The sequence below is a fragment of the Sphaeramia orbicularis genome, chromosome 13 (assembly GCF_902148855.1).
Source record: "Sphaeramia orbicularis chromosome 13, fSphaOr1.1, whole genome shotgun sequence".
NCBI lineage: Eukaryota > Metazoa > Chordata > Actinopteri > Kurtiformes > Apogonidae > Sphaeramia > Sphaeramia orbicularis.
In genome coordinates this window covers 14,123,382-14,130,101 of record NC_043969.1, presented here as the reverse complement: position 1 = coordinate 14,130,101, position 6,720 = coordinate 14,123,382, and positions in this window count along the sequence as shown.

Genomic DNA, 6,720 nt, shown 5'->3' with positions numbered 1-6,720 from the left:
AAATGCACATATAACAGGTGTACCATCACATGTACATTAACCAGTACAGTTTGAGAAAAAGTTTTGGAGATTGCCATTCATTTCGATACACTTTCCCTCCTTTCCACACACTTTTTCCTCTGGGTTCATAGAGGTTGAAATCCAGCTCAAAAAATTGGATATTTCTTGGCTTGGTTGTGCACATAATCACACCTAAGTTGTGTGCCAAGGTGCTTCTCCTATATGTACGAGTGTGTGTGTGCTTTATTGAGGCAATTTCCTCTGAGCTCCCTACTCCTGACTGATGGGCACATTCTGTGTTCTCTGTATTGCCTTATCGCAGCAGATCTATATTAAACAGCGCAGCACGGCCAGCGTATCCCTCCACCTCTGCTGTACCTGTCATCTCAGTATCAGCGTAGCGGCCTGCCTGCCTGCCAGTCTCCCACTATCTGGTGTCTATCAAGCCCTGCAGCTCATTTCATCTCTACTTTTTTTTCTCCCTTCATATCATCCTTTTTTGGGCAGGTCCACCTAAACTCGAAGAGTGTGTGTGTGTGTGTGTGTGTATATATGTGATTGTGTGTGCACCTTCTCTCTTTCTGTATCATGTCTACGGCTGCTGTCAATTTAAAAAATCCCTCATGAGTTTTGTTTAGCCCTTTTAAACTTTGATAATCCCATTACATCACCACAGCAGTTCACTTTGACTTCCCACTTTCCAAAAAGCAGCTGAGTTTGACATACTCCTCCACTCCCTTTCGGTGTTTTGATGGAAATATTTTTCGACAGCAGTCCAGAAGGTCACTTTTCTTGACAGAAAAATCCTGGCATTTACCTCTCCAACTTGCTCTGCCTGTCCTCCCCCTGTCTCTCCATTTTCCCTCTCCCCGTGCCTCTCTGCTGATCTGCTGATACCGCCGCTGCCTCTGAAGAACAGGAAATGAAACTCTTTTTTCCTCCCAATCTGTCGCCTTCTCCCTTTATCACACAGAAACCTTGATTCCCCGCAATGGCTGTCTCTCACTCCCCTAATGAACTCATTTTGCACTGAAGGGAGAATACCATCTTATCTCTGCAGAGTGGGCCCTCTCCTCTCTCTGACACACTCTCTGTCTCTTTTTTCTCCATTGCTCACTTCTCCTGCTTTCTTAGTTCATATAATTGTTGCCAAGATACGCTGAGAGGTCCTTGATCTGTTGTCTTCTCATTACAGGTGAGGAGATGAGTAAGACACAGAACATCTGAGTGTAGTAACTCAGATCTGCGTAGACTCAATTAATAATATATAATAAAAGGATGTGTGTAAACTGATATCAAAACTGCATCCATGTTGCCCAAAAATAAAACAATTTTGGAAGGATATACACAAAAATATAGACTATACTTAATGTTACCTTACCTTTTGAATTTGCCACCTTAATTATGGGAAAAACTGAAATTTTAGTGAACAATACCTACTTGTATAGAATTTTAATAACTGCTGGCAAAAAGGCCCTGACCAGGCACCGGCTCCAACCTCAACCACCTAATCTGGAAAAATGGGTAGATATTGTGAATGAAATTTACCAAATGGAAAGACTAACTGTCTCCCTTCGATTACAAATGAACAAATTTTCAAATCTATGGTCAAAGTGGATATTTTTTGTTTATACTTACCAAACACAATCTGTTGGAACCCTAAATGTACAAGAAATGACAATATAATGACAATGTATCTGGAATTGTCTTGTTTTTGTGTATTTAATTAATTCTACTTTTTATATATATATATATATATATTTTTTTTTTCTTTAGAGAGAGGAGGTCAAAGTCTCTTGGTCTTTCGTATGTGTTTTCTTTATGGAACAATGCATCCATTGTTCACTGTTCAATTTTGTTTATTAACAAAAAAAAAAGAAAACTGAAATGTTGAGAATGGAAAAATTGGTCATTGGTCACGTATTTGTTACGTGACCACAATGTAATTTAACCCTTTCATGCATACTGGTCACTACAGTGGACAGCTATTCTTCAGCTGTTCTCTTGTACATTCATTGATTTTGTTGTTCTTTTCGTTGTTTTTTTTTTTTTTCACACACATATCTTTATTAAAGTTTTAAGACAATACATATCTTTTTTGACATGAATTGGTAACATTATGTAGATCTCTCCTGAGCATAAAGCCCCAGAATCACAAGCCCTCCCCATAGTTTTCACACAATTTATCAGTAAATACATGTTTCTGTGCATCACAAATTAAACGTGTGGTGTGCAGCTGAGTGGACATTTTTGCAACTTCCTGAAAAATAGGTTCATAAGATTTTTTTTTTCTTCATTATTATTATTTATTTATTTATTTTATTTTTTTTTAAATTTTTAAAATTAGTTTTATTTTATTTTTTTTATTTTTAAATTTATTTTTCAGAAGAAAATTTTCAATCGCATAGTTTTTTCATGCCTAAAGAGGAATAAAAACACTCAGGAAAAAAATTTGATTAAGGTTCTCATAATTCGTGCATGAAAGGGTTTAATGTATGTTGAATTTTTCTCAATATTTCTAAATAAAAAATTTGAAAAAAAAACAAAAAACAAAGATTACGTGGCTCAAAAACGTGACTCAAATCTATTTTTTCTTGACAGTGTGAACAGCACAAATCACAAATAATCTGACCATATAGTCTTTAACCCTTTTAAGACCGCCATTATAAGAGGCTGCCTAGGTGTCTTTGTGTTTTCTTTGAAACAAAAGTGTCAGAAAATTAATTTTTTGCCAATTCTTTTGCACCTTTGTTTTCGGGAGGAACTTCACTTTTAATATCTGTCCATTAATTATCATTATTAAATATAAGAAATGCTCAAAACAGTGTGTTTTTGTAAAAAAGAAAAAAAAACAGACTTGAAGGGTTTTTTTTTTTGTAACTTATATTTTATTAGTTTTGAAAGAACAACAAAAAGAAAACATAACAACATGAATAAGTCTGGGTAGCACAGTCTTATCAATAATTTTGCTTATATAATGTCCATTTTTTTCCACATTTTGTTCATTTGTGGTTCTTGTAGTCTCAATCTGTGTGTTAGTTTTTCCATTAGAAATATGTCCTCGATCGTATTTATCCATTGATCCTTAGATCAATGGATAAATGGGGTTCATCTTCCCCCAATTCCTTGTTATACATTTTTTTGCAGCAATCAACATCACCTTTACCAAATATTTATCGTATTCATGTATGGTGCCATCACCAAAGTTGCATAAATAAAGAATTTCAGGTTTCTTTGGAATTGTGTATCCTAGTACTTGACATTGTAGATCATTGACGTTGTAGATCATTTCCTAATATTCCGAAAGTTTTAAACATTTCCAAAAAACATGAGAATGGTCAACATCCATCTCCCCACATTCTCTCCAACATCCCTGATGCCTCTGTAACTGTTTACTTTTAAGGACTTGAATTTTTAGCATATTTATTATCAGAAACAACTATAAATGTCCATAACAAAACTTTCTGAGATTGCAGAAATAAACTTTCAACTATTTTACTTCTGCTCAAACATACTTTTTGGTCTTGAACATTCATAATTACATCCATATTATGGCATCATATTTTTTGTTATTTCCAGATGTTTTTTTGACTCTGAAACAATTCCTTTCTACTTGTAATAGCCCCACATTGCTGCCATAAAGTGTTAAGAAGTGTTGAAAAGCTCAGGATCTCAGTTTTCCGACGCCATTTGAATTTTGTGCAAACAGTTCAGGAGTTACAGTTGTTTGGATGCTGTAAAGTGCAGAATGCAGCACCAGAGAGATTGTACAGGGTGTCCCATAAGTCTCCATACATAGGAGATATAATACATTCCATACATATATGGTTCTAACATGTATTTCTTTATATTTCTTCTTTATAGTTCTTCAGCAGTGGAGGACACGCATTGAAATGTGTTCCCGACAAAATGGCAGTCATATAGAGCATATTATATAAATAAAAACGGTTTATGCCAAGAAACATTTATTTTATCCTATGTATGGAGACTTATGGGACACCCTGTAGTTGATAAAGGGTTAATGAGATACTGAATCTGATGTTTTCCAGTGTGACCTCATCCTGAACAGTCAGATTAGAAATCATGCAACTTTCATGTCACTTTAGATGTAGATTGGTCAAAATGATGCAACGCTGGAGTCAGTCACATGACACAAACTTGTACAAACAACATACACATGAATGCAACAATAACATGAATCCAGAAGACAGGGAACTTTTACTACATAAGAAATATTGATGTTAGCTTAAAATAAGGAGAAATTGTGACAGCCAGAGCATCCCCACAACTGCAGGTGTTGTTGAATGTTCCTGGTCTACAGTGGTTAGTACTGACCAAAAATGGACTAAGTAAGCACGTCTCAATCTCAGGACCATTGGACTTATGGGAGGTGTTGGACAAATGAACCTGATCCATGAAGGTCTACCTCTTTACTTCCAGGACTTCAGGGATCTACTGCTGACATCTTGGTCCAGATACCACAGCACACCTTCAGAGATCTGGTTGAGTCTAGGCCTCAGGTCAGAACTGGTTTTGTGAAAAAAGAAGGACCTAAACAACATTAGACAGGTGGTAATAATGGTATGATCCACAGATGTTAAACTGGTTGAGATCCAGTTGTTGTTTTTTAGATACTTTTGGTAGGTTCTAACCACTTTACACTGGTAATGAACAAAATCTGGAGATGATCAGACCCAGTGATAATATTTCCCTTATCAGGGTTGCTCAGATCCCTATTCTTACCCATTTGGCTGTTTCTAAGGGGTCATTCTATGGCAATTCAACCAATGGTCCCCACTTGACCCCCTCAAAAAATTCTGAAAAAAATCACACTTGTTCACCAACCAGATAAACAAACACATCCAAAATTTTAATGTCATATCTGTAATAGTTTAGGAGATACAGCCCTTTGAAAATTAATGGGGGTTTTTTTGTTTTTTTTTAAATTTTGCAAATTTGCTTTTGGGCCAACTTTGAGGAGCTATATCTCCTTAGGTATTCAAGCCACACTGCTGAAACTTACTGTCTGGGGTGAAATCCCCCTGAAAAGACCATATTTTATATCAAAATAATTGTAGGTGCCATCATGTTTGGTCCATGAGGCCTTGAAATCAGGCGAAAAGGCTAATTCTTCAAAATGTCCTCTCTCTTCAGGCTTGCACTGTGCCATAATGGATGAATGTAGAGACCTCTTTTTTTTTTTTGCATGGATTCTTATGGTCAAGATGCAACAATATGCTCCAAAAACTTTACATTTCGATGAGAAGTGTTGCTGTGAGGCAATGAATAAAATGGGTCAATTTAAATTTTTCACAAAAATACTCTTTATTTGAGCACCCAAATTACCATGTGGACAGTTAATGAAAATTTTGAAATTTTTTTACCATGTCTTCATATATGTTTCAAGATGTTGTGCACAAAATTTTAGCTTTGGGATCGAACTGGTTCTATTTTAAATTTTTTTTTTTACTGCATGACTTTATTTTCTTCAAATTGTATACAAACATAGGTGTAAATGGCATTTTTAACAGTATAATGGCACTGATTATTGCACATGTTATGATAATACTTGAGATATTTGAACTCGGGTGTGGAACTGCATGATGGTTCAGATAGAAGAATTATAGATTTCCCAGAACTGGCTCAGGTTGATGCCTGTAGAAGAGACTTCTCGTAAATTGGATGGAGCTGGTCAGTTGACCCTATTTCACCAGGGTCAATGATGTAAATGTAGCTAAGATTTCCCAGAATTTTGATGATGCTGGCCAGCCTAATTTTGGGAATTCTATTCATAATCCTGAACAAACGGCAAAATATGTTGTTGGATTGATCTGAAAGGATGAATGTCACCCACTGACAGGTTCCATTGTACTGAGTTTATCAATATTATTCCCACGTTGCTGGTCAGTGGCAATAATGTTATGGCTGATAGGCGTAAATCAGAAATGAGCTCTAAAGCCTGGCAGTGTGGATGTAGTTTAGTTTAGTTTAGTTTAGTTTAGTTTAGTTTAGTTTAGTTTAGTTTAGTTAAGTTTAGTTTAGTTTAGTTTAGTTTAGTTTAGTTCAGACACAAATGTAATACAAAACATTGGGGAAAAAAAGAGAAAAAACAGAAAATGGAACAACTGTTGTGCCTGACAGGGAGTAGTCCTACCCCGTTTCCAGTCCTCAGACTGTTAGTGTCTAATCACATAATATACAATATATGATTGTGATTATCTATTAACATATATATATATATATATATATATATATATATATATATATATATATATATATATATATATATATATATATATATATATATACCCCTACATACCTGCATACTAGGGATGTAACGATATGAAAATTTCATAATCACAGTTATCATTATTATTGCAGTATTATTGAAATAGTGCTCAAAATGTTCAAAAAGTACTTATACACACACTGAAATGATTTAACCAAGTTGTATTTTGAAAAATAAATAAATAAATTAATTAATTAATTAAATTAAATAATTGACACAATGTACTTTCTGTTGGAAGAAACATTCAAGTACTAACCCTTAGGGGTCTGAGCCTTTTTTGATCATTTTTCAGTACTTTTCATTTTGCCTTTATAAACTATATAAAGAAATGTTTACTATACTCATGTTTGGTATCTTTTTTTTTTTTAGCACAACTTCATCTATATAATCTGCCTATTATTTTTTTCACTTTAACCTACTATATCAACATA